This window comes from Anomaloglossus baeobatrachus, unplaced genomic scaffold, assembly GCF_048569485.1.
Source record: "Anomaloglossus baeobatrachus isolate aAnoBae1 unplaced genomic scaffold, aAnoBae1.hap1 Scaffold_645, whole genome shotgun sequence".
In the NCBI taxonomy this organism is placed as follows: Eukaryota; Metazoa; Chordata; class Amphibia; order Anura; family Aromobatidae; genus Anomaloglossus; species Anomaloglossus baeobatrachus.
The window spans coordinates 39,306-65,778 of record NW_027445014.1 but is presented as its reverse complement, the minus strand read 5'-3'; the positions used below and the strand labels follow the sequence as shown (position 1 = coordinate 65,778).

General features: G+C 46.8%; 20 non-coding genes across 20 annotated transcripts; all 20 read right to left on the bottom strand.

Moving 5' to 3' along the window:
- Positions 1-674: 674 nt before the first annotated feature.
- LOC142286179 (U2 spliceosomal RNA) lies at positions 675-865 on the bottom strand. The gene has a single exon (XR_012747392.1). It is a non-coding gene; the product is annotated as a U2 spliceosomal RNA (small nuclear RNA).
- Positions 866-1,982: 1,117 nt separating this feature from the next.
- Positions 1,983-2,173, bottom strand: LOC142286177 (U2 spliceosomal RNA). The gene has a single exon (XR_012747390.1). It is a non-coding gene; the product is annotated as a U2 spliceosomal RNA (small nuclear RNA).
- Positions 2,174-3,290: 1,117 nt separating this feature from the next.
- LOC142286176 (U2 spliceosomal RNA) lies at positions 3,291-3,481 on the bottom strand. Its single transcript, XR_012747389.1, has one exon. It is a non-coding gene; the product is annotated as a U2 spliceosomal RNA (small nuclear RNA).
- A 1,117-nt stretch (positions 3,482-4,598) lies between these two features.
- On the bottom strand, positions 4,599-4,789 carry LOC142286175 (U2 spliceosomal RNA). Its single transcript, XR_012747388.1, has one exon. It is a non-coding gene; the product is annotated as a U2 spliceosomal RNA (small nuclear RNA).
- Positions 4,790-5,906: 1,117 nt separating this feature from the next.
- LOC142286174 (U2 spliceosomal RNA) lies at positions 5,907-6,097 on the bottom strand. Its single transcript, XR_012747387.1, has one exon. It is a non-coding gene; the product is annotated as a U2 spliceosomal RNA (small nuclear RNA).
- A 1,117-nt stretch (positions 6,098-7,214) lies between these two features.
- LOC142286173 (U2 spliceosomal RNA) lies at positions 7,215-7,405 on the bottom strand. Its single transcript, XR_012747386.1, has one exon. It is a non-coding gene; the product is annotated as a U2 spliceosomal RNA (small nuclear RNA).
- Positions 7,406-8,522: 1,117 nt separating this feature from the next.
- LOC142286172 (U2 spliceosomal RNA) lies at positions 8,523-8,713 on the bottom strand. Its single transcript, XR_012747385.1, has one exon. It is a non-coding gene; the product is annotated as a U2 spliceosomal RNA (small nuclear RNA).
- Positions 8,714-9,830: 1,117 nt separating this feature from the next.
- LOC142286171 (U2 spliceosomal RNA) lies at positions 9,831-10,021 on the bottom strand. The gene has a single exon (XR_012747384.1). It is a non-coding gene; the product is annotated as a U2 spliceosomal RNA (small nuclear RNA).
- Positions 10,022-11,138: 1,117 nt separating this feature from the next.
- On the bottom strand, positions 11,139-11,329 carry LOC142286170 (U2 spliceosomal RNA). Its single transcript, XR_012747383.1, has one exon. It is a non-coding gene; the product is annotated as a U2 spliceosomal RNA (small nuclear RNA).
- Positions 11,330-12,446: 1,117 nt separating this feature from the next.
- LOC142286169 (U2 spliceosomal RNA) lies at positions 12,447-12,637 on the bottom strand. Its single transcript, XR_012747382.1, has one exon. It is a non-coding gene; the product is annotated as a U2 spliceosomal RNA (small nuclear RNA).
- A 1,117-nt stretch (positions 12,638-13,754) lies between these two features.
- Positions 13,755-13,945, bottom strand: LOC142286168 (U2 spliceosomal RNA). The gene has a single exon (XR_012747381.1). It is a non-coding gene; the product is annotated as a U2 spliceosomal RNA (small nuclear RNA).
- A 1,117-nt stretch (positions 13,946-15,062) lies between these two features.
- On the bottom strand, positions 15,063-15,253 carry LOC142286165 (U2 spliceosomal RNA). Its single transcript, XR_012747379.1, has one exon. It is a non-coding gene; the product is annotated as a U2 spliceosomal RNA (small nuclear RNA).
- Positions 15,254-16,370: 1,117 nt separating this feature from the next.
- Positions 16,371-16,561, bottom strand: LOC142286164 (U2 spliceosomal RNA). Its single transcript, XR_012747378.1, has one exon. It is a non-coding gene; the product is annotated as a U2 spliceosomal RNA (small nuclear RNA).
- A 1,117-nt stretch (positions 16,562-17,678) lies between these two features.
- Positions 17,679-17,863, bottom strand: LOC142286134 (U2 spliceosomal RNA). Its single transcript, XR_012747350.1, has one exon. It is a non-coding gene; the product is annotated as a U2 spliceosomal RNA (small nuclear RNA).
- A 1,322-nt stretch (positions 17,864-19,185) lies between these two features.
- LOC142286163 (U2 spliceosomal RNA) lies at positions 19,186-19,376 on the bottom strand. The gene has a single exon (XR_012747377.1). It is a non-coding gene; the product is annotated as a U2 spliceosomal RNA (small nuclear RNA).
- Positions 19,377-20,492: 1,116 nt separating this feature from the next.
- On the bottom strand, positions 20,493-20,683 carry LOC142286162 (U2 spliceosomal RNA). Its single transcript, XR_012747376.1, has one exon. It is a non-coding gene; the product is annotated as a U2 spliceosomal RNA (small nuclear RNA).
- A 1,118-nt stretch (positions 20,684-21,801) lies between these two features.
- LOC142286161 (U2 spliceosomal RNA) lies at positions 21,802-21,992 on the bottom strand. The gene has a single exon (XR_012747375.1). It is a non-coding gene; the product is annotated as a U2 spliceosomal RNA (small nuclear RNA).
- A 1,117-nt stretch (positions 21,993-23,109) lies between these two features.
- Positions 23,110-23,300, bottom strand: LOC142286160 (U2 spliceosomal RNA). The gene has a single exon (XR_012747374.1). It is a non-coding gene; the product is annotated as a U2 spliceosomal RNA (small nuclear RNA).
- A 1,117-nt stretch (positions 23,301-24,417) lies between these two features.
- LOC142286159 (U2 spliceosomal RNA) lies at positions 24,418-24,608 on the bottom strand. The gene has a single exon (XR_012747373.1). It is a non-coding gene; the product is annotated as a U2 spliceosomal RNA (small nuclear RNA).
- Positions 24,609-25,725: 1,117 nt separating this feature from the next.
- Positions 25,726-25,916, bottom strand: LOC142286158 (U2 spliceosomal RNA). The gene has a single exon (XR_012747372.1). It is a non-coding gene; the product is annotated as a U2 spliceosomal RNA (small nuclear RNA).
- Positions 25,917-26,473: the final 557 nt, after the last annotated feature.

Genomic DNA, 26,473 nt, shown 5'->3' with positions numbered 1-26,473 from the left:
CCACCCGGGAAAAAAAGAGATTGCCCCCTCCTTCCACTAGCCCACCCTCCCACCCAAAGAACAACTTCTTCTGCGCAGCTTGTTTTCTAGGCAGCAGCGCTATTGTGATGTCATCGGGGGGCATTGTGACAAGCCGCCAGTGTTCCGTCTCTTCATGTTGTGCACTGTTCAAACCGAAAATACATCAACAGGCAGGCTACAGAAAAGCTTACTAACAAAGGTTAGAGAGGGGCTTTCTCAGAGGGCTTTTTACAGTTTGTCTATTCCCAATTAGCCGGTTTAGTATACTTAATGAAAGTACTAATTCTTTCATAGGCCGCCCATTCTTAGTATTTGACGTTCAGGTAACAACAGGTAACTTTATTTGGAGTGGAAGCAGAGAGATAACACCAGATGCCAATTGTAGATCCTCTCACACCTGTGGTCACTGCAGCATCTGACTCCACTTTGTCCAAAAGGGATCTATTCCATTCAATTACACATGATCTAGATTAGACTGACAACAAGATACTGCACGGGACATAGCAGAGTTGGTGAAGTTGAGTGGTGATGAGTTTGCTATTTGGATGAATAAAGCAAGTAAAAAGTGTGTTAGATAAAAATTCATTTCAATTCGCTAATCGGGCTAATATGAATCAGGTGAATCGAGTTCTGCTTTTGGAAACTGGGTTAAGAAGGGGTGCACCGTTCCTGGAGGTACTGCAATACCAGGTCAATGCGTGGAGTGGACAGAGCAAGCTCTTTTTCCATCTCCCTGTTCTAAAAATCCATTTAATATATGGTCCCCAGATAGGGGACGTATCAGATATTAAACTGATAAGAACAGATACTACACTTGATCTTAGCCAAAAGGCCGAGAAGCGATAACCAGAATTGGTTTGGGCCTCGAGTGGCACCCTGGCCTATGCCGGACACATCTTAGGGAGAGAGAGCGAGAGGGAGACAAACCCACGCCTACACAAGACATTTTGTCACCCAAGCCAACCCTTGAAAAGGCTGCTTTGCAGAGCAAAAACAAGAAGAATGGTGCGTTTTGCAGCCGCCGCCCACTGCAATGAATCTGAATAACTCCTCCTTTAGGGCGCAAGCAACTCCCCTCCCCCTTGCAGTCTTTCCAATTCACGATACAAAAAGACGGACAGGACAGGTTGCCTGACTTTCCGTCACTGCCACCCTTTGCCATCCTTACCCGTAGAAAGCCCTTTCATCATCCCCAAACCCTAATCTTTTCCCTTTCCTTCCCAGCCCCCAAACCCTGCCCTCTGTACCTTTCTCACCACCCGCTTCCCTTCTCCTGTCATCCCCCTACCACCCGGGAAAAAAAGAGATTGCCCCCTCCTTCCACTAGCCCACCCTCCCACCCAAAGAACAACTTCTTCTGCGCAGCTTGTTTTCTAGGCAGCAGCGCTATTGTGATGTCATCGGGGGGCATTGTGACAAGCCGCCAGTGTTCCGTCTCTTCATGTTGTGCACTGTTCAAACCGAAAATACATCAACAGGCAGGCTACAGAAAAGCTTACTAACAAAGGTTAGAGAGGGGCTTTCTCAGAGGGCTTTTTACAGTTTGTCTATTCCCAATTAGCCGGTTTAGTATACTTAATGAAAGTACTAATTCTTTCATAGGCCGCCCATTCTTAGTATTTGACGTTCAGGTAACAACAGGTAACTTTATTTGGAGTGGAAGCAGAGAGATAACACCAGATGCCAATTGTAGATCCTCTCACACCTGTGGTCACTGCAGCATCTGACTCCACTTTGTCCAAAAGGGATCTATTCCATTCAATTACACATGATCTAGATTAGACTGACAACAAGATACTGCACGGGACATAGCAGAGTTGGTGAAGTTGAGTGGTGATGAGTTTGCTATTTGGATGAATAAAGCAAGTAAAAAGTGTGTTAGATAAAAATTCATTTCAATTCGCTAATCGGGCTAATATGAATCAGGTGAATCGAGTTCTGCTTTTGGAAACTGGGTTAAGAAGGGGTGCACCGTTCCTGGAGGTACTGCAATACCAGGTCAATGCGTGGAGTGGACAGAGCAAGCTCTTTTTCCATCTCCCTGTTCTAAAAATCCATTTAATATATGGTCCCCAGATAGGGGACGTATCAGATATTAAACTGATAAGAACAGATACTACACTTGATCTTAGCCAAAAGGCCGAGAAGCGATAACCAGAATTGGTTTGGGCCTCGAGTGGCACCCTGGCCTATGCCGGACACATCTTAGGGAGAGAGAGCGAGAGGGAGACAAACCCACGCCTACACAAGACATTTTGTCACCCAAGCCAACCCTTGAAAAGGCTGCTTTGCAGAGCAAAAACAAGAAGAATGGTGCGTTTTGCAGCCGCCGCCCACTGCAATGAATCTGAATAACTCCTCCTTTAGGGCGCAAGCAACTCCCCTCCCCCTTGCAGTCTTTCCAATTCACGATACAAAAAGACGGACAGGACAGGTTGCCTGACTTTCCGTCACTGCCACCCTTTGCCATCCTTACCCGTAGAAAGCCCTTTCATCATCCCCAAACCCTAATCTTTTCCCTTTCCTTCCCAGCCCCCAAACCCTGCCCTCTGTACCTTTCTCACCACCCGCTTCCCTTCTCCTGTCATCCCCCTACCACCCGGGAAAAAAAGAGATTGCCCCCTCCTTCCACTAGCCCACCCTCCCACCCAAAGAACAACTTCTTCTGCGCAGCTTGTTTTCTAGGCAGCAGCGCTATTGTGATGTCATCGGGGGGCATTGTGACAAGCCGCCAGTGTTCCGTCTCTTCATGTTGTGCACTGTTCAAACCGAAAATACATCAACAGGCAGGCTACAGAAAAGCTTACTAACAAAGGTTAGAGAGGGGCTTTCTCAGAGGGCTTTTTACAGTTTGTCTATTCCCAATTAGCCGGTTTAGTATACTTAATGAAAGTACTAATTCTTTCATAGGCCGCCCATTCTTAGTATTTGACGTTCAGGTAACAACAGGTAACTTTATTTGGAGTGGAAGCAGAGAGATAACACCAGATGCCAATTGTAGATCCTCTCACACCTGTGGTCACTGCAGCATCTGACTCCACTTTGTCCAAAAGGGATCTATTCCATTCAATTACACATGATCTAGATTAGACTGACAACAAGATACTGCACGGGACATAGCAGAGTTGGTGAAGTTGAGTGGTGATGAGTTTGCTATTTGGATGAATAAAGCAAGTAAAAAGTGTGTTAGATAAAAATTCATTTCAATTCGCTAATCGGGCTAATATGAATCAGGTGAATCGAGTTCTGCTTTTGGAAACTGGGTTAAGAAGGGGTGCACCGTTCCTGGAGGTACTGCAATACCAGGTCAATGCGTGGAGTGGACAGAGCAAGCTCTTTTTCCATCTCCCTGTTCTAAAAATCCATTTAATATATGGTCCCCAGATAGGGGACGTATCAGATATTAAACTGATAAGAACAGATACTACACTTGATCTTAGCCAAAAGGCCGAGAAGCGATAACCAGAATTGGTTTGGGCCTCGAGTGGCACCCTGGCCTATGCCGGACACATCTTAGGGAGAGAGAGCGAGAGGGAGACAAACCCACGCCTACACAAGACATTTTGTCACCCAAGCCAACCCTTGAAAAGGCTGCTTTGCAGAGCAAAAACAAGAAGAATGGTGCGTTTTGCAGCCGCCGCCCACTGCAATGAATCTGAATAACTCCTCCTTTAGGGCGCAAGCAACTCCCCTCCCCCTTGCAGTCTTTCCAATTCACGATACAAAAAGACGGACAGGACAGGTTGCCTGACTTTCCGTCACTGCCACCCTTTGCCATCCTTACCCGTAGAAAGCCCTTTCATCATCCCCAAACCCTAATCTTTTCCCTTTCCTTCCCAGCCCCCAAACCCTGCCCTCTGTACCTTTCTCACCACCCGCTTCCCTTCTCCTGTCATCCCCCTACCACCCGGGAAAAAAAGAGATTGCCCCCTCCTTCCACTAGCCCACCCTCCCACCCAAAGAACAACTTCTTCTGCGCAGCTTGTTTTCTAGGCAGCAGCGCTATTGTGATGTCATCGGGGGGCATTGTGACAAGCCGCCAGTGTTCCGTCTCTTCATGTTGTGCACTGTTCAAACCGAAAATACATCAACAGGCAGGCTACAGAAAAGCTTACTAACAAAGGTTAGAGAGGGGCTTTCTCAGAGGGCTTTTTACAGTTTGTCTATTCCCAATTAGCCGGTTTAGTATACTTAATGAAAGTACTAATTCTTTCATAGGCCGCCCATTCTTAGTATTTGACGTTCAGGTAACAACAGGTAACTTTATTTGGAGTGGAAGCAGAGAGATAACACCAGATGCCAATTGTAGATCCTCTCACACCTGTGGTCACTGCAGCATCTGACTCCACTTTGTCCAAAAGGGATCTATTCCATTCAATTACACATGATCTAGATTAGACTGACAACAAGATACTGCACGGGACATAGCAGAGTTGGTGAAGTTGAGTGGTGATGAGTTTGCTATTTGGATGAATAAAGCAAGTAAAAAGTGTGTTAGATAAAAATTCATTTCAATTCGCTAATCGGGCTAATATGAATCAGGTGAATCGAGTTCTGCTTTTGGAAACTGGGTTAAGAAGGGGTGCACCGTTCCTGGAGGTACTGCAATACCAGGTCAATGCGTGGAGTGGACAGAGCAAGCTCTTTTTCCATCTCCCTGTTCTAAAAATCCATTTAATATATGGTCCCCAGATAGGGGACGTATCAGATATTAAACTGATAAGAACAGATACTACACTTGATCTTAGCCAAAAGGCCGAGAAGCGATAACCAGAATTGGTTTGGGCCTCGAGTGGCACCCTGGCCTATGCCGGACACATCTTAGGGAGAGAGAGCGAGAGGGAGACAAACCCACGCCTACACAAGACATTTTGTCACCCAAGCCAACCCTTGAAAAGGCTGCTTTGCAGAGCAAAAACAAGAAGAATGGTGCGTTTTGCAGCCGCCGCCCACTGCAATGAATCTGAATAACTCCTCCTTTAGGGCGCAAGCAACTCCCCTCCCCCTTGCAGTCTTTCCAATTCACGATACAAAAAGACGGACAGGACAGGTTGCCTGACTTTCCGTCACTGCCACCCTTTGCCATCCTTACCCGTAGAAAGCCCTTTCATCATCCCCAAACCCTAATCTTTTCCCTTTCCTTCCCAGCCCCCAAACCCTGCCCTCTGTACCTTTCTCACCACCCGCTTCCCTTCTCCTGTCATCCCCCTACCACCCGGGAAAAAAAGAGATTGCCCCCTCCTTCCACTAGCCCACCCTCCCACCCAAAGAACAACTTCTTCTGCGCAGCTTGTTTTCTAGGCAGCAGCGCTATTGTGATGTCATCGGGGGGCATTGTGACAAGCCGCCAGTGTTCCGTCTCTTCATGTTGTGCACTGTTCAAACCGAAAATACATCAACAGGCAGGCTACAGAAAAGCTTACTAACAAAGGTTAGAGAGGGGCTTTCTCAGAGGGCTTTTTACAGTTTGTCTATTCCCAATTAGCCGGTTTAGTATACTTAATGAAAGTACTAATTCTTTCATAGGCCGCCCATTCTTAGTATTTGACGTTCAGGTAACAACAGGTAACTTTATTTGGAGTGGAAGCAGAGAGATAACACCAGATGCCAATTGTAGATCCTCTCACACCTGTGGTCACTGCAGCATCTGACTCCACTTTGTCCAAAAGGGATCTATTCCATTCAATTACACATGATCTAGATTAGACTGACAACACGATACTGCACGGGACATAGCAGAGTTGGTGAAGTTGAGTGGTGATGAGTTTGCTATTTGGATGAATAAAGCAAGTAAAAAGTGTGTTAGATAAAAATTCATTTCAATTCGCTAATCGGGCTAATATGAATCAGGTGAATCGAGTTCTGCTTTTGGAAACTGGGTTAAGAAGGGGTGCACCGTTCCTGGAGGTACTGCAATACCAGGTCAATGCGTGGAGTGGACAGAGCAAGCTCTTTTTCCATCTCCCTGTTCTAAAAATCCATTTAATATATGGTCCCCAGATAGGGGACGTATCAGATATTAAACTGATAAGAACAGATACTACACTTGATCTTAGCCAAAAGGCCGAGAAGCGATAACCAGAATTGGTTTGGGCCTCGAGTGGCACCCTGGCCTATGCCGGACACATCTTAGGGAGAGAGAGCGAGAGGGAGACAAACCCACGCCTACACAAGACATTTTGTCACCCAAGCCAACCCTTGAAAAGGCTGCTTTGCAGAGCAAAAACAAGAAGAATGGTGCGTTTTGCAGCCGCCGCCCACTGCAATGAATCTGAATAACTCCTCCTTTAGGGCGCAAGCAACTCCCCTCCCCCTTGCAGTCTTTCCAATTCACGATACAAAAAGACGGACAGGACAGGTTGCCTGACTTTCCGTCACTGCCACCCTTTGCCATCCTTACCCGTAGAAAGCCCTTTCATCATCCCCAAACCCTAATCTTTTCCCTTTCCTTCCCAGCCCCCAAACCCTGCCCTCTGTACCTTTCTCACCACCCGCTTCCCTTCTCCTGTCATCCCCCTACCACCCGGGAAAAAAAGAGATTGCCCCCTCCTTCCACTAGCCCACCCTCCCACCCAAAGAACAACTTCTTCTGCGCAGCTTGTTTTCTAGGCAGCAGCGCTATTGTGATGTCATCGGGGGGCATTGTGACAAGCCGCCAGTGTTCCGTCTCTTCATGTTGTGCACTGTTCAAACCGAAAATACATCAACAGGCAGGCTACAGAAAAGCTTACTAACAAAGGTTAGAGAGGGGCTTTCTCAGAGGGCTTTTTACAGTTTGTCTATTCCCAATTAGCCGGTTTAGTATACTTAATGAAAGTACTAATTCTTTCATAGGCCGCCCATTCTTAGTATTTGACGTTCAGGTAACAACAGGTAACTTTATTTGGAGTGGAAGCAGAGAGATAACACCAGATGCCAATTGTAGATCCTCTCACACCTGTGGTCACTGCAGCATCTGACTCCACTTTGTCCAAAAGGGATCTATTCCATTCAATTACACATGATCTAGATTAGACTGACAACAAGATACTGCACGGGACATAGCAGAGTTGGTGAAGTTGAGTGGTGATGAGTTTGCTATTTGGATGAATAAAGCAAGTAAAAAGTGTGTTAGATAAAAATTCATTTCAATTCGCTAATCGGGCTAATATGAATCAGGTGAATCGAGTTCTGCTTTTGGAAACTGGGTTAAGAAGGGGTGCACCGTTCCTGGAGGTACTGCAATACCAGGTCAATGCGTGGAGTGGACAGAGCAAGCTCTTTTTCCATCTCCCTGTTCTAAAAATCCATTTAATATATGGTCCCCAGATAGGGGACGTATCAGATATTAAACTGATAAGAACAGATACTACACTTGATCTTAGCCAAAAGGCCGAGAAGCGATAACCAGAATTGGTTTGGGCCTCGAGTGGCACCCTGGCCTATGCCGGACACATCTTAGGGAGAGAGAGCGAGAGGGAGACAAACCCACGCCTACACAAGACATTTTGTCACCCAAGCCAACCCTTGAAAAGGCTGCTTTGCAGAGCAAAAACAAGAAGAATGGTGCGTTTTGCAGCCGCCGCCCACTGCAATGAATCTGAATAACTCCTCCTTTAGGGCGCAAGCAACTCCCCTCCCCCTTGCAGTCTTTCCAATTCACGATACAAAAAGACGGACAGGACAGGTTGCCTGACTTTCCGTCACTGCCACCCTTTGCCATCCTTACCCGTAGAAAGCCCTTTCATCATCCCCAAACCCTAATCTTTTCCCTTTCCTTCCCAGCCCCCAAACCCTGCCCTCTGTACCTTTCTCACCACCCGCTTCCCTTCTCCTGTCATCCCCCTACCACCCGGGAAAAAAAGAGATTGCCCCCTCCTTCCACTAGCCCACCCTCCCACCCAAAGAACAACTTCTTCTGCGCAGCTTGTTTTCTAGGCAGCAGCGCTATTGTGATGTCATCGGGGGGCATTGTGACAAGCCGCCAGTGTTCCGTCTCTTCATGTTGTGCACTGTTCAAACCGAAAATACATCAACAGGCAGGCTACAGAAAAGCTTACTAACAAAGGTTAGAGAGGGGCTTTCTCAGAGGGCTTTTTACAGTTTGTCTATTCCCAATTAGCCGGTTTAGTATACTTAATGAAAGTACTAATTCTTTCATAGGCCGCCCATTCTTAGTATTTGACGTTCAGGTAACAACAGGTAACTTTATTTGGAGTGGAAGCAGAGAGATAACACCAGATGCCAATTGTAGATCCTCTCACACCTGTGGTCACTGCAGCATCTGACTCCACTTTGTCCAAAAGGGATCTATTCCATTCAATTACACATGATCTAGATTAGACTGACAACAAGATACTGCACGGGACATAGCAGAGTTGGTGAAGTTGAGTGGTGATGAGTTTGCTATTTGGATGAATAAAGCAAGTAAAAAGTGTGTTAGATAAAAATTCATTTCAATTCGCTAATCGGGCTAATATGAATCAGGTGAATCGAGTTCTGCTTTTGGAAACTGGGTTAAGAAGGGGTGCACCGTTCCTGGAGGTACTGCAATACCAGGTCAATGCGTGGAGTGGACAGAGCAAGCTCTTTTTCCATCTCCCTGTTCTAAAAATCCATTTAATATATGGTCCCCAGATAGGGGACGTATCAGATATTAAACTGATAAGAACAGATACTACACTTGATCTTAGCCAAAAGGCCGAGAAGCGATAACCAGAATTGGTTTGGGCCTCGAGTGGCACCCTGGCCTATGCCGGACACATCTTAGGGAGAGAGAGCGAGAGGGAGACAAACCCACGCCTACACAAGACATTTTGTCACCCAAGCCAACCCTTGAAAAGGCTGCTTTGCAGAGCAAAAACAAGAAGAATGGTGCGTTTTGCAGCCGCCGCCCACTGCAATGAATCTGAATAACTCCTCCTTTAGGGCGCAAGCAACTCCCCTCCCCCTTGCAGTCTTTCCAATTCACGATACAAAAAGACGGACAGGACAGGTTGCCTGACTTTCCGTCACTGCCACCCTTTGCCATCCTTACCCGTAGAAAGCCCTTTCATCATCCCCAAACCCTAATCTTTTCCCTTTCCTTCCCAGCCCCCAAACCCTGCCCTCTGTACCTTTCTCACCACCCGCTTCCCTTCTCCTGTCATCCCCCTACCACCCGGGAAAAAAAGAGATTGCCCCCTCCTTCCACTAGCCCACCCTCCCACCCAAAGAACAACTTCTTCTGCGCAGCTTGTTTTCTAGGCAGCAGCGCTATTGTGATGTCATCGGGGGGCATTGTGACAAGCCGCCAGTGTTCCGTCTCTTCATGTTGTGCACTGTTCAAACCGAAAATACATCAACAGGCAGGCTACAGAAAAGCTTACTAACAAAGGTTAGAGAGGGGCTTTCTCAGAGGGCTTTTTACAGTTTGTCTATTCCCAATTAGCCGGTTTAGTATACTTAATGAAAGTACTAATTCTTTCATAGGCCGCCCATTCTTAGTATTTGACGTTCAGGTAACAACAGGTAACTTTATTTGGAGTGGAAGCAGAGAGATAACACCAGATGCCAATTGTAGATCCTCTCACACCTGTGGTCACTGCAGCATCTGACTCCACTTTGTCCAAAAGGGATCTATTCCATTCAATTACACATGATCTAGATTAGACTGACAACAAGATACTGCACGGGACATAGCAGAGTTGGTGAAGTTGAGTGGTGATGAGTTTGCTATTTGGATGAATAAAGCAAGTAAAAAGTGTGTTAGATAAAAATTCATTTCAATTCGCTAATCGGGCTAATATGAATCAGGTGAATCGAGTTCTGCTTTTGGAAACTGGGTTAAGAAGGGGTGCACCGTTCCTGGAGGTACTGCAATACCAGGTCAATGCGTGGAGTGGACAGAGCAAGCTCTTTTTCCATCTCCCTGTTCTAAAAATCCATTTAATATATGGTCCCCAGATAGGGGACGTATCAGATATTAAACTGATAAGAACAGATACTACACTTGATCTTAGCCAAAAGGCCGAGAAGCGATAACCAGAATTGGTTTGGGCCTCGAGTGGCACCCTGGCCTATGCCGGACACATCTTAGGGAGAGAGAGCGAGAGGGAGACAAACCCACGCCTACACAAGACATTTTGTCACCCAAGCCAACCCTTGAAAAGGCTGCTTTGCAGAGCAAAAACAAGAAGAATGGTGCGTTTTGCAGCCGCCGCCCACTGCAATGAATCTGAATAACTCCTCCTTTAGGGCGCAAGCAACTCCCCTCCCCCTTGCAGTCTTTCCAATTCACGATACAAAAAGACGGACAGGACAGGTTGCCTGACTTTCCGTCACTGCCACCCTTTGCCATCCTTACCCGTAGAAAGCCCTTTCATCATCCCCAAACCCTAATCTTTTCCCTTTCCTTCCCAGCCCCCAAACCCTGCCCTCTGTACCTTTCTCACCACCCGCTTCCCTTCTCCTGTCATCCCCCTACCACCCGGGAAAAAAAGAGATTGCCCCCTCCTTCCACTAGCCCACCCTCCCACCCAAAGAACAACTTCTTCTGCGCAGCTTGTTTTCTAGGCAGCAGCGCTATTGTGATGTCATCGGGGGGCATTGTGACAAGCCGCCAGTGTTCCGTCTCTTCATGTTGTGCACTGTTCAAACCGAAAATACATCAACAGGCAGGCTACAGAAAAGCTTACTAACAAAGGTTAGAGAGGGGCTTTCTCAGAGGGCTTTTTACAGTTTGTCTATTCCCAATTAGCCGGTTTAGTATACTTAATGAAAGTACTAATTCTTTCATAGGCCGCCCATTCTTAGTATTTGACGTTCAGGTAACAACAGGTAACTTTATTTGGAGTGGAAGCAGAGAGATAACACCAGATGCCAATTGTAGATCCTCTCACACCTGTGGTCACTGCAGCATCTGACTCCACTTTGTCCAAAAGGGATCTATTCCATTCAATTACACATGATCTAGATTAGACTGACAACAAGATACTGCACGGGACATAGCAGAGTTGGTGAAGTTGAGTGGTGATGAGTTTGCTATTTGGATGAATAAAGCAAGTAAAAAGTGTGTTAGATAAAAATTCATTTCAATTCGCTAATCGGGCTAATATGAATCAGGTGAATCGAGTTCTGCTTTTGGAAACTGGGTTAAGAAGGGGTGCACCGTTCCTGGAGGTACTGCAATACCAGGTCAATGCGTGGAGTGGACAGAGCAAGCTCTTTTTCCATCTCCCTGTTCTAAAAATCCATTTAATATATGGTCCCCAGATAGGGGACGTATCAGATATTAAACTGATAAGAACAGATACTACACTTGATCTTAGCCAAAAGGCCGAGAAGCGATAACCAGAATTGGTTTGGGCCTCGAGTGGCACCCTGGCCTATGCCGGACACATCTTAGGGAGAGAGAGCGAGAGGGAGACAAACCCACGCCTACACAAGACATTTTGTCACCCAAGCCAACCCTTGAAAAGGCTGCTTTGCAGAGCAAAAACAAGAAGAATGGTGCGTTTTGCAGCCGCCGCCCACTGCAATGAATCTGAATAACTCCTCCTTTAGGGCGCAAGCAACTCCCCTCCCCCTTGCAGTCTTTCCAATTCACGATACAAAAAGACGGACAGGACAGGTTGCCTGACTTTCCGTCACTGCCACCCTTTGCCATCCTTACCCGTAGAAAGCCCTTTCATCATCCCCAAACCCTAATCTTTTCCCTTTCCTTCCCAGCCCCCAAACCCTGCCCTCTGTACCTTTCTCACCACCCGCTTCCCTTCTCCTGTCATCCCCCTACCACCCGGGAAAAAAAGAGATTGCCCCCTCCTTCCACTAGCCCACCCTCCCACCCAAAGAACAACTTCTTCTGCGCAGCTTGTTTTCTAGGCAGCAGCGCTATTGTGATGTCATCGGGGGGCATTGTGACAAGCCGCCAGTGTTCCGTCTCTTCATGTTGTGCACTGTTCAAACCGAAAATACATCAACAGGCAGGCTACAGAAAAGCTTACTAACAAAGGTTAGAGAGGGGCTTTCTCAGAGGGCTTTTTACAGTTTGTCTATTCCCAATTAGCCGGTTTAGTATACTTAATGAAAGTACTAATTCTTTCATAGGCCGCCCATTCTTAGTATTTGACGTTCAGGTAACAACAGGTAACTTTATTTGGAGTGGAAGCAGAGAGATAACACCAGATGCCAATTGTAGATCCTCTCACACCTGTGGTCACTGCAGCATCTGACTCCACTTTGTCCAAAAGGGATCTATTCCATTCAATTACACATGATCTAGATTAGACTGACAACAAGATACTGCACGGGACATAGCAGAGTTGGTGAAGTTGAGTGGTGATGAGTTTGCTATTTGGATGAATAAAGCAAGTAAAAAGTGTGTTAGATAAAAATTCATTTCAATTCGCTAATCGGGCTAATATGAATCAGGTGAATCGAGTTCTGCTTTTGGAAACTGGGTTAAGAAGGGGTGCACCGTTCCTGGAGGTACTGCAATACCAGGTCAATGCGTGGAGTGGACAGAGCAAGCTCTTTTTCCATCTCCCTGTTCTAAAAATCCATTTAATATATGGTCCCCAGATAGGGGACGTATCAGATATTAAACTGATAAGAACAGATACTACACTTGATCTTAGCCAAAAGGCCGAGAAGCGATAACCAGAATTGGTTTGGGCCTCGAGTGGCACCCTGGCCTATGCCGGACACATCTTAGGGAGAGAGAGCGAGAGGGAGACAAACCCACGCCTACACAAGACATTTTGTCACCCAAGCCAACCCTTGAAAAGGCTGCTTTGCAGAGCAAAAACAAGAAGAATGGTGCGTTTTGCAGCCGCCGCCCACTGCAATGAATCTGAATAACTCCTCCTTTAGGGCGCAAGCAACTCCCCTCCCCCTTGCAGTCTTTCCAATTCACGATACAAAAAGACGGACAGGACAGGTTGCCTGACTTTCCGTCACTGCCACCCTTTGCCATCCTTACCCGTAGAAAGCCCTTTCATCATCCCCAAACCCTAATCTTTTCCCTTTCCTTCCCAGCCCCCAAACCCTGCCCTCTGTACCTTTCTCACCACCCGCTTCCCTTCTCCTGTCATCCCCCTACCACCCGGGAAAAAAAGAGATTGCCCCCTCCTTCCACTAGCCCACCCTCCCACCCAAAGAACAACTTCTTCTGCGCAGCTTGTTTTCTAGGCAGCAGCGCTATTGTGATGTCATCGGGGGGCATTGTGACAAGCCGCCAGTGTTCCGTCTCTTCATGTTGTGCACTGTTCAAACCGAAAATACATCAACAGGCAGGCTACAGAAAAGCTTACTAACAAAGGTTAGAGAGGGGCTTTCTCAGAGGGCTTTTTACAGTTTGTCTATTCCCAATTAGCCGGTTTAGTATACTTAATGAAAGTACTAATTCTTTCATAGGCCGCCCATTCTTAGTATTTGACGTTCAGGTAACAACAGGTAACTTTATTTGGAGTGGAAGCAGAGAGATAACACCAGATGCCAATTGTAGATCCTCTCACACCTGTGGTCACTGCAGCATCTGACTCCACTTTGTCCAAAAGGGATCTATTCCATTCAATTACACATGATCTAGATTAGACTGACAACAAGATACTGCACGGGACATAGCAGAGTTGGTGAAGTTGAGTGGTGATGAGTTTGCTATTTGGATGAATAAAGCAAGTAAAAAGTGTGTTAGATAAAAATTCATTTCAATTCGCTAATCGGGCTAATATGAATCAGGTGAATCGAGTTCTGCTTTTGGAAACTGGGTTAAGAAGGGGTGCACCGTTCCTGGAGGTACTGCAATACCAGGTCAATGCGTGGAGTGGACAGAGCAAGCTCTTTTTCCATCTCCCTGTTCTAAAAATCCATTTAATATATGGTCCCCAGATAGGGGACGTATCAGATATTAAACTGATAAGAACAGATACTACACTTGATCTTAGCCAAAAGGCCGAGAAGCGATAACCAGAATTGGTTTGGGCCTCGAGTGGCACCCTGGCCTATGCCGGACACATCTTAGGGAGAGAGAGCGAGAGGGAGACAAACCCACGCCTACACAAGACATTTTGTCACTCAAGCCAACCCTTGAAAAGGCTGCTTTGCAGAGCAAAAACAAGAAGAATGGTGCGTTTTGCAGCCGCCGCCCACTGCAATGAATCTGAATAACTCCTCCTTTAGGGCGCAAGCAACTCCCCTCCCCCTTGCAGTCTTTCCAATTCACGATACAAAAAGACGGACAGGACAGGTTGCCTGACTTTCCGTCACTGCCACCCTTTGCCATCCTTACCCGTAGAAAGCCCTTTCATCATCCCCAAACCCTAATCTTTTCCCTTTCCTTCCCAGCCCCCAAACCCTGCCCTCTGTACCTTTCTCACCACCCGCTTCCCTTCTCCTGTCATCCCCCTACTACCCGGGAAAAAAAGAGATTGCCCCCTCCTTCCACTAGCCCACCCTCCCACCCAAAGAACAACTTCTTCTGCGCAGCTTGTTTTCTAGGCAGCAGCGCTATTGTGATGTCATCGGGGGGCATTGTGACAAGCCGCCAGTGTTCCGTCTCTTCATGTTGTGCACTGTTCAAACCGAAAATACATCAACAGGCAGGCTACAGAAAAGCTTACTAACAAAGGTTAGAGAGGGGCTTTCTCAGAGGGCTTTTTACAGTTTGTCTATTCCCAATTAGCCGGTTTAGTATACTTAATGAAAGTACTAATTCTTTCATAGGCCGCCCATTCTTAGTATTTGACGTTCAGGTAACAACAGGTAACTTTATTTGGAGTGGAAGCAGAGAGATAACACCAGATGCCAATTGTAGATCCTCTCACACCTGTGGTCACTGCAGCATCTGACTCCACTTTGTCCAAAAGGGATCTATTCCATTCAATTACACATGATCTAGATTAGACTGACAACAAGATACTGCACGGGACATAGCAGAGTTGGTGAAGTTGAGTGGTGATGAGTTTGCTATTTGGATGAATAAAGCAAGTAAAAAGTGTGTTAGATAAAAATTCATTTCAATTCGCTAATCGGGCTAATATGAATCAGGTGAATCGAGTTCTGCTTTTGGAAACTGGGTTAAGAAGGGGTGCACCGTTCCTGGAGGTACTGCAATACCAGGTCAATGCGTGGAGTGGACAGAGCAAGCTCTTTTTCCATCTCCCTGTTCTAAAAATCCATTTAATATATGGTCCCCAGATAGGGGACGTATCAGATATTAAACTGATAAGAACAGATACTACACTTGATCTTAGCCAAAAGGCCGAGAAGCGATAACCAGAATTGGTTTGGGCCTCGAGTGGCACCCTGGCCTATGCCGGACACATCTTAGGGAGAGAGAGCGAGAGGGAGACAAACCCACGCCTACACAAGACATTTTGTCACCCAAGCCAACCCTTGAAAAGGCTGCTTTGCAGAGCAAAAACAAGAAGAATGGTGCGTTTTGCAGCCGCCGCCCACTGCAATGAATCTGAATAACTCCTCCTTTAGGGCGCAAGCAACTCCCCTCCCCCTTGCAGTCTTTCCAATTCACGATACAAAAAGACGGACAGGACAGGTTGCCTGACTTTCCGTCACTGCCACCCTTTGCCATCCTTACCCGTAGAAAGCCCTTTCATCATCCCCAAACCCTAATCTTTTCCCTTTCCTTCCCAGCCCCCAAACCCTGCCCTCTGTACCTTTCTCACCACCCGCTTCCCTTCTCCTGTCATCCCCCTACCACCCGGGAAAAAAAGAGATTGCCCCCTCCTTCCACTAGCCCACCCTCCCACCCAAAGAACAACTTCTTCTGCGCAGCTTGTTTTCTAGGCAGCAGCGCTATTGTGATGTCATCGGGGGGCATTGTGACAAGCCGCCAGTGTTCCGTCTCTTCATGTTGTGCACTGTTCAAACCGAAAATACATCAACAGGCAGGCTACAGAAAAGCTTACTAACAAAGGTTAGAGAGGGGCTTTCTCAGAGGGCTTTTTACAGTTTGTCTATTCCCAATTAGCCGGTTTAGTATACTTAATGAAAGTACTAATTCTTTCATAGGCCGCCCATTCTTAGTATTTGACGTTCAGGTAACAACAGGTAACTTTATTTGGAGTGGAAGCAGAGAGATAACACCAGATGCCAATTGTAGATCCTCTCACACCTGTGGTCACTGCAGCATCTGACTCCACTTTGTCCAAAAGGGATCTATTCCATTCAATTACACATGATCTAGATTAGACTGACAACAAGATACTGCACGGGACATAGCAGAGTTGGTGAAGTTGAGTGGTGATGAGTTTGCTATTTGGATGAATAAAGCAAGTAAAAAGTGTGTTAGATAAAAATTCATTTCAATTCGCTAATCGGGCTAATATGAATCAGGTGAATCGAGTTCTGCTTTTGGAAACTGGGTTAAGAAGGGGTGCACCGTTCCTGGAGGTACTGCAATACCAGGTCAATGCGTGGAGTGGACAGAGCAAGCTCTTTTTCCATCTCCCTGTTCTAAAAATCCATTTAATATATGGTCCCCAGATAGGGGACGTATCAGATATTAAACTGATAAGAACAGATACTACACTTGATCTTAGCCAAAAGGCCGAGAAGCGATAACCAGAATTGGTTTGGGCCTCGAGTGGCACCCTGGCCTATGCCGGACACATCTTAGGGAGAGAGAGCGAGAGGGAGACAAACCCACGCCTACACAAGACATTTTGTCACCCAAGCCAACCCTTGAAAAGGCTGCTTTGCAGAGCAAAAACAAGAAGAATGGTGCGTTTTGCAGCCGCCGCCCACTGCAATGAATCTGAATAACTCCTCCTTTAGGGCGCAAGCAACTCCCCTCCCCCTTGCAGTCTTTCCAATTCACGATACAAAAAGACGGACAGGACAGGTTGCCTGACTTTCCGTCACTGCCACCCTTTGCCATCCTTACCCGTAGAAAGCCCTTTCATCATCCCCAAACCCTAATCTTTTCCCTTTCCTTCCCAGCCCCCAAACCCTGCCCTCTGTACCTTTCTCACCACCCGCTTCCCTTCTCCTGTCATCCCCCTACCACCCGGGAAAAAAAGAGATTGCCCCCTCCTTCCACTAGCCCACCCTCCCACCCAAAGAACAACTTCTTCTGCGCAGCTTGTTTTCTAGGCAGCAGCGCTATTGTGATGTCATCAGGGGGCATTGTGACAAGCCGCCAGTGTTCCGTCTCTTCATGTTGTGCACTGTTCAAACCGAAAATACATCAACAGGCAGGCTACAGAAAAGCTTACTAACAAAGGTTAGAGAGGGGCTTTCTCAGAGGGCTTTTTACAGTTTGTCTATTCCCAATTAGCCGGTTTAGTATACTTAATGAAAGTACTAATTCTTTCATAGGCCGCCCATTCTTAGTATTTGACGTTCAGGTAACAACAGGTAACTTTATTTGGAGTGGAAGCAGAGAGATAACACCAGATGCCAATTGTAGATCCTCTCACACCTGTGGTCACTGCAGCATCTGACTCCACTTTGTCCAAAAGGGATCTATTCCATTCAATTACACATGATCTAGATTAGACTGACAACAAGATACTGCACGGGACATAGCAGAGTTGGTGAAGTTGAGTGGTGATGAGTTTGCTATTTGGATGAATAAAGCAAGTAAAAAGTGTGTTAGATAAAAATTCATTTCAATTCGCTAATCGGGCTAATATGAATCAGGTGAATCGAGTTCTGCTTTTGGAAACTGGGTTAAGAAGGGGTGCACCGTTCCTGGAGGTACTGCAATACCAGGTCAATGCGTGGAGTGGACAGAGCAAGCTCTTTTTCCATCTCCCTGTTCTAAAAATCCATTTAATATATGGTCCCCAGATAGGGGACGTATCAGATATTAAACTGATAAGAACAGATGAGATTTCATCCGCAAATTTCAGAAAACGGTCATCGGCCACCACACAAAAGCGCAGTGCCGCAGGTGATCGCCTCCCGAGCCCAGGAACCACCAGCCATAAGGGGACGTAAGCACCAAAAGGCGCAACAATCCCCGAGGCCGGCGGTTGTGCAAGCCCGGGCCCCTCCCAGCCAAGACCAAGGCAAACCCAATGAAGGGACTACACTTGATCTTAGCCAAAAGGCCGAGAAGCGATAACCAGAATTGGTTTGGGCCTCGAGTGGCACCCTGGCCTATGCCGGACACATCTTAGGGAGAGAGAGCGAGAGGGAGACAAACCCACGCCTACACAAGACATTTTGTCACCCAAGCCAACCCTTGAAAAGGCTGCTTTGCAGAGCAAAAACAAGAAGAATGGTGCGTTTTGCAGCCGCCGCCCACTGCAATGAATCTGAATAACTCCTCCTTTAGGGCGCAAGCAACTCCCCTCCCCCTTGCAGTCTTTCCAATTCACGATACAAAAAGACGGACAAGACAGGTTGCCTGACTTTCCGTCACTGCCACCCTTTGCCATCCTTACCCGTAGAAAGCCCTTTCATCATCCCCAAACCCTAATCTTTTCCCTTTCCTTCCCAGCCCCCAAACCCTGCCCTCTGTACCTTTCTCACCACCCGCTTCCCTTCTCCTGTCATCCCCCTACCACCCGGGAAAAAAAGAGATTGCCCCCTCCTTCCACTAGCCCACCCTCCCACCCAAAGAACAACTTCTTCTGCGCAGCTTGTTTTCTAGGCAGCAGCGCTATTGTGATGTCATCGGGGGGCATTGTGACAAGCCGCCAGTGTTCCGTCTCTTCATGTTGTGCACTGTTCAAACCGAAAATACATCAACAGGCAGGCTACAGAAAAGCTTACTAACAAAGGTTAGAGAGGGGCTTTCTCAGAGGGCTTTTTACAGTTTGTCTATTCCCAATTAGCCGGTTTAGTATACTTAATGAAAGTACTAATTCTTTCATAGGCCGCCCATTCTTAGTATTTGACGTTCAGGTAACAACAGGTAACTTTATTTGGAGTGGAAGCAGAGAGATAACACCAGATGCCAATTGTAGATCCTCTCACACCTGTGGTCACTGCAGCATCTGACTCCACTTTGTCCAAAAGGGATCTATTCCATTCAATTACACATGATCTAGATTAGACTGACAACAAGATACTGCACGGGACATAGCAGAGTTGGTGAAGTTGAGTGGTGATGAGTTTGCTATTTGGATGAATAAAGCAAGTAAAAAGTGTGTTAGATAAAAATTCATTTCAATTCGCTAATCGGGCTAATATGAATCAGGTGAATCGAGTTCTGCTTTTGGAAACTGGGTTAAGAAGGGGTGCACCGTTCCTGGAGGTACTGCAATACCAGGTCAATGCGTGGAGTGGACAGAGCAAGCTCTTTTTCCATCTCCCTGTTCTAAAAATCCATTTAATATATGGTCCCCAGATAGGGGACGTATCAGATATTAAACTGATAAGAACAGATACTACACTTGATCTTAGCCAAAAGGCCGAGAAGCGATAACCAGAATTGGTTTGGGCCTCGAGTGGCACCCTGGCCTATGCCGGACACATCTTAGGGAGAGAGAGCGAGAGGGAGACAAACCCACGCCTACACAAGACATTTTGTCACCCAAGCCAACCCTTGAAAAGGCTGCTTTGCAGAGCAAAAACAAGAAGAATGGTGCGTTTGCAGCCGCCGCCCACTGCAATGAATCTGAATAACTCCTCCTTTAGGGCGCAAGCAACTCCCCTCCCCCTTGCAGTCTTTCCAATTCACGATACAAAAAGACGGACAGGACAGGTTGCCTGACTTTCCGTCACTGCCACCCTTTGCCATCCTTACCCGTAGAAAGCCCTTTCATCATCCCCAAACCCTAATCTTTTCCCTTTCCTTCCCAGCCCCCAAACCCTGCCCTCTGTACCTTTCTCACCACCCGCTTCCCTTCTCCTGTCATCCCCCTACCACCCGGGAAAAAAAGAGATTGCCCCCTCCTTCCACTAGCCCACCCTCCCACCCAAAGAACAACTTCTTCTGCGCAGCTTGTTTTCTAGGCAGCAGCGCTATTGTGATGTCATCGGGGGGCATTGTGACAAGCCGCCAGTGTTCCGTCTCTTCATGTTGTGCACTGTTCAAACCGAAAATACATCAACAGGCAGGCTACAGAAAAGCTTACTAACAAAGGTTAGAGAGGGGCTTTCTCAGAGGGCTTTTTACAGTTTGTCTATTCCCAATTAGCCGGTTTAGTATACTTAATGAAAGTACTAATTCTTTCATAGGCCGCCCATTCTTAGTATTTGACGTTCAGGTAACAACAGGTAACTTTATTTGGAGTGGAAGCAGAGAGATAACACCAGATGCCAATTGTAGATCCTCTCACACCTGTGGTCACTGCAGCATCTGACTCCACTTTGTCCAAAAGGGATCTATTCCATTCAATTACACATGATCTAGATTAGACTGACAACAAGATACTGCACGGGACATAGCAGAGTTGGTGAAGTTGAGTGGTGATGAGTTTGCTATTTGGATGAATAAAGCAAGTAAAAAGTGTGTTAGATAAAAATTCATTTCAATTCGCTAATCGGGCTAATATGAATCAGGTGAATCGAGTTCTGCTTTTGGAAACTGGGTTAAGAAGGGGTGCACCGTTCCTGGAGGTACTGCAATACCAGGTCAATGCGTGGAGTGGACAGAGCAAGCTCTTTTTCCATCTCCCTGTTCTAAAAATCCATTTAATATATGGTCCCCAGATAGGGGACGTATCAGATATTAAACTGATAAGAACAGATACTACACTTGATCTTAGCCAAAAGGCCGAGAAGCGATAACCAGAATTGGTTTGGGCCTCGAGTGGCACCCTGGCCTATGCCGGACACATCTTAGGGAGAGAGAGCGAGAGGGAGACAAACCCACGCCTACACAAGACATTTTGTCACCCAAGCCAACCCTTGAAAAGGCTGCTTTGCAGAGCAAAAACAAGAAGAATGGTGCGTTTTGCAGCCGCCCGCCCACTGCAATGAATCTGAATAACTCCTCCTTTAGGGCGCAAGCAACTCCCCTCCCCCTTGCAGTCTTTCCAATTCACGATACAAAAAGACGGACAGGACAGGTTGCCTGACTTTCCGTCACTGCCACCCTTTGCCATCCTTACCCGTAGAAAGCCCTTTCATCATCCCCAAACCCTAATCTTTTCCCTTTCCTTCCCAGCCCCCAAACCCTGCCCTCTGTACCTTTCTCACCACCCGCTTCCCTTCTCCTGTCATCCCCCTACCACCCGGGAAAAAAAGAGATTGCCCCCTCCTTCCACTAGCCCACCCTCCCACCCAAAGAACAACTTCTTCTGCGCAGCTTGTTTTCTAGGCAGCAGCGCTATTGTGATGTCATCGGGGGGCATTGTGACAAGCCGCCAGTGTTCCGTCTCTTCATGTTGTGCACTGTTCAAACCGAAAATACATCAACAGGCAGGCTACAGAAAAGCTTACTAACAAAGGTTAGAGAGGGGCTTTCTCAGAGGGCTTTTTACAGTTTGTCTATTCCCAATTAGCCGGTTTAGTATACTTAATGAAAGTACTAATTCTTTCATAGGCCGCCCATTCTTAGTATTTGACGTTCAGGTAACAACAGGTAACTTTATTTGGAGTGGAAGCAGAGAGATAACACCAGATGCCAATTGTAGATCCTCTCACACCTGTGGTCACTGCAGCATCTGACTCCACTTTGTCCAAAAGGGATCTATTCCATTCAATTACACATGATCTAGATTAGACTGACAACAAGATACTGCACGGGACATAGCAGAGTTGGTGAAGTTGAGTGGTGATGAGTTTGCTATTTGGATGAATAAAGCAAGTAAAAAGTGTGTTAGATAAAAATTCATTTCAATTCGCTAATCGGGCTAATATGAATCAGGTGAATCGAGTTCTGCTTTTGGAAACTGGGTTAAGAAGGGGTGCACCGTTCCTGGAGGTACTGCAATACCAGGTCAATGCGTGGAGTGGACAGAGCAAGCTCTTTTTCCATCTCCCTGTTCTAAAAATCCATTTAATATATGGTCCCCAGATAGGGGACGTATCAGATATTAAACTGATAAGAACAGATACTACACTTGATCTTAGCCAAAAGGCCGAGAAGCGATAACCAGAATTGGTTTGGGCCTCGAGTGGCACCCTGGCCTATGCCGGACACATCTTAGGGAGAGAGAGCGAGAGGGAGACAAACCCACGCCTACACAAGACATTTTGTCACCCAAGCCAACCCTTGAAAAGGCTGCTTTGCAGAGCAAAAACAAGAAGAATGGTGCGTTTTGCAGCCGCCGCCCACTGCAATGAATCTGAATAACTCCTCCTTTAGGGCGCAAGCAACTCCCCTCCCCCTTGCAGTCTTTCCAATTCACGATACAAAAAGACGGACAGGACAGGTTGCCTGACTTTCCGTCACTGCCACCCTTTGCCATCCTTACCCGTAGAAAGCCCTTTCATCATCCCCAAACCCTAATCTTTTCCCTTTCCTTCCCAGCCCCCAAACCCTGCCCTCTGTACCTTTCTCACCACCCGCTTCCCTTCTCCTGTCATCCCCCTACCACCCGGGAAAAAAAGAGATTGCCCCCTCCTTCCACTAGCCCACCCTCCCACCCAAAGAACAACTTCTTCTGCGCAGCTTGTTTTCTAGGCAGCAGCGCTATTGTGATGTCATCGGGGGGCATTGTGACAAGCCGCCAGTGTTCCGTCTCTTCATGTTGTGCACTGTTCAAACCGAAAATACATCAACAGGCAGGCTACAGAAAAGCTTACTAACAAAGGTTAGAGAGGGGCTTTCTCAGAGGGCTTTTTACAGTTTGTCTATTCCCAATTAGCCGGTTTAGTATACTTAATGAAAGTACTAATTCTTTCATAGGCCGCCCATTCTTAGTATTTGACGTTCAGGTAACAACAGGTAACTTTATTTGGAGTGGAAGCAGAGAGATAACACCAGATGCCAATTGTAGATCCTCTCACACCTGTGGTCACTGCAGCATCTGACTCCACTTTGTCCAAAAGGGATCTATTCCATTCAATTACACATGATCTAGATTAGACTGACAACAAGATACTGCACGGGACATAGCAGAGTTGGTGAAGTTGAGTGGTGATGAGTTTGCTATTTGGATGAATAAAGCAAGTAAAAAGTGTGTTAGATAAAAATTCATTTCAATTCGCTAATCGGGCTAATATGAATCAGGTGAATCGAGTTCTGCTTTTGGAAACTGGGTTAAGAAGGGGTGCACCGTTCCTGGAGGTACTGCAATACCAGGTCAATGCGTGGAGTGGACAGAGCAAGCTCTTTTTCCATCTCCCTGTTCTAAAAATCCATTTAATATATGGTCCCCAGATAGGGGACGTATCAGATATTAAACTGATAAGAACAGATACTACACTTGATCTTAGCCAAAAGGCCGAGAAGCGATAACCAGAATTGGTTTGGGCCTCGAGTGGCACCCTGGCCTATGCCGGACACATCTTAGGGAGAGAGAGCGAGAGGGAGACAAACCCACGCCTACACAAGACATTTTGTCACCCAAGCCAACCCTTGAAAAGGCTGCTTTGCAGAGCAAAAACAAGAAGAATGGTGCGTTTTGCAGCCGCCGCCCACTGCAATGAATCTGAATAACTCCTCCTTTAGGGCGCAAGCAACTCCCCTCCCCCTTGCAGTCTTTCCAATTCACGATACAAAAAGACGGACAGGACAGGTTGCCTGACTTTCCGTCACTGCCACCCTTTGCCATCCTTACCCGTAGAAAGCCCTTTCATCATCCCCAAACCCTAATCTTTTCCCTTTCCTTCCCAGCCCCCAAACCCTGCCCTCTGTACCTTTCTCACCACCCGCTTCCCTTCTCCTGTCATCCCCCTACCACCCGGGAAAAAAAGAGATTGCCCCCTCCTTCCACTAGCCCACCCTCCCACCCAAAGAACAACTTCTTCTGCGCAGCTTGTTTTCTAGGCAGCAGCGCTATTGTGATGTCATCGGGGGGCATTGTGACAAGCCGCCAGTGTTCCGTCTCTTCATGTTGTGCACTGTTCAAACCGAAAATACATCAACAGGCAGGCTACAGAAAAGCTTACTAACAAAGGTTAGAGAGGGGCTTTCTCAGAGGGCTTTTTACAGTTTGTCTATTCCCAATTAGCCGGTTTAGTATACTTAATGAAAGTACTAATTCTTTCATAGGCCGCCCATTCTTAGTATTTGACGTTCAGGTAACAACAGGTAACTTTATTTGGAGTGGAAGCAGAGAGATAACACCAGATGCCAATTGTAGATCCTCTCACACCTGTGGTCACTGCAGCATCTGACTCCACTTTGTCCAAAAGGGATCTATTCCATTCAATTACACATGATCTAGATTAGACTGACAACAAGATACTGCACGGGACATAGCAGAGTTGGTGAAGTTGAGTGGTGATGAGTTTGCTATTTGGATGAATAAAGCAAGTAAAAAGTGTGTTAGATAAAAATTCATTTCAATTCGCTAATCGGGCTAATATGAATCAGGTGAATCGAGTTCTGCTTTTGGAAACTGGGTTAAGAAGGGGTGCACCGTTCCTGGAGGTACTGCAATACCAGGTCAATGCGTGGAGTGGACAGAGCAAGCTCTTTTTCCATCTCCCTGTTCTAAAAATCCATTTAATATATGGTCCCCAGATAGGGGACGTATCAGATATTAAACTGATAAGAACAGATACTACACTTGATCTTAGCCAAAAGGCCGAGAAGCGATAACCAGAATTGGTTTGGGCCTCGAGTGGCACCCTGGCCTATGCCGGACACATCTTAGGGAGAGAGAGCGAGAGGGAGACAAACCCACGCCTACACAAGACATTTTGTCACCCAAGCCAACCCTTGAAAAGGCTGCTTTGCAGAGCAAAAACAAGAAGAATGGTGCGTTTTGCAGCCGCCGCCCACTGCAATGAATCTGAATAACTCCTCCTTTAGGGCGCAAGCAACTCCCCTCCCCCTTGCAGTCTTTCCAATTCACGATACAAAAAGACGGACAGGACAGGTTGCCTGACTTTCCGTCACTGCCACCCTTTGCCATCCTTACCCGTAGAAAGCCCTTTCATCATCCCCAAACCCTAATCTTTTCCCTTTCCTTCCCAGCCCCCAAACCCTGCCCTCTGTACCTTTCTCACCACCCGCTTCCCTTCTCCTGTCATCCCCCTACCACCCGGGAAAAAAAGAGATTGCCCCCTCCTTCCACTAGCCCACCCTCCCACCCAAAGAACAACTTCTTCTGCGCAGCTTGTTTTCTAGGCAGCAGCGCTATTGTGATGTCATCGGGGGGCATTGTGACAAGCCGCCAGTGTTCCGTCTCTTCATGTTGTGCACTGTTCAAACCGAAAATACATCAACAGGCAGGCTACAGAAAAGCTTACTAACAAAGGTTAGAGAGGGGCTTTCTCAGAGGGCTTTTTACAGTTTGTCTATTCCCAATTAGCCGGTTTAGTATACTTAATGAAAGTACTAATTCTTTCATAGGCCGCCCATTCTTAGTATTTGACGTTCAGGTAACAACAGGTAACTTTATTTGGAGTGGAAGCAGAGAGATAACACCAGATGCCAATTGTAGATCCTCTCACACCTGTGGTCACTGCAGCATCTGACTCCACTTTGTCCAAAAGGGATCTATTCCATTCAATTACACATGATCTAGATTAGACTGACAACAAGATACTGCACGGGACATAGCAGAGTTGGTGAAGTTGAGTGGTGATGAGTTTGCTATTTGGATGAATAAAGCAAGTAAAAAGTGTGTTAGATAAAAATTCATTTCAATTCGCTAATCGGGCTAATATGAATCAGGTGAATCGAGTTCTGCTTTTGGAAACTGGGTTAAGAAGGGGTGCACCGTTCCTGGAGGTACTGCAATACCAGGTCAATGCGTGGAGTGGACAGAGCAAGCTCTTTTTCCATCTCCCTGTTCTAAAAATCCATTTAATATATGGTCCCCAGATAGGGGACGTATCAGATATTAAACTGATAAGAACAGATACTACACTTGATCTTAGCCAAAAGGCCGAGAAGCGATAACCAGAATTGGTTTGGGCCTCGAGTGGCACCCTGGCCTATGCCGGACACATCTTAGGGAGAGAGAGCGAGAGGGAGACAAACCCACGCCTACACAAGACATTTTGTCACCCAAGCCAACCCTTGAAAAGGCTGCTTTGCAGAGCAAAAACAAGAAGAATGGTGCGTTTTGCAGCCGCCGCCCACTGCAATGAATCTGAATAACTCCTCCTTTAGGGCGCAAGCAACTCCCCTCCCCCTTGCAGTCTTTCCAATTCACGATACAAAAAGACGGACAGGACAGGTTGCCTGACTTTCCGTCACTGCCACCCTTTGCCATCCTTACCCGTAGAAAGCCCTTTCATCATCCCCAAACCCTAATCTTTTCCCTTTCCTTCCCAGCCCCCAAACCCTGCCCTCTGTACCTTTCTCACCACCCGCTTCCCTTCTCCTGTCATCCCCCTACCACCCGGGAAAAAAAGAGATTGCCCCCTCCTTCCACTAGCCCACCCTCCCACCCAAAGAACAACTTCTTCTGCGCAGCTTGTTTTCTAGGCAGCAGCGCTATTGTGATGTCAT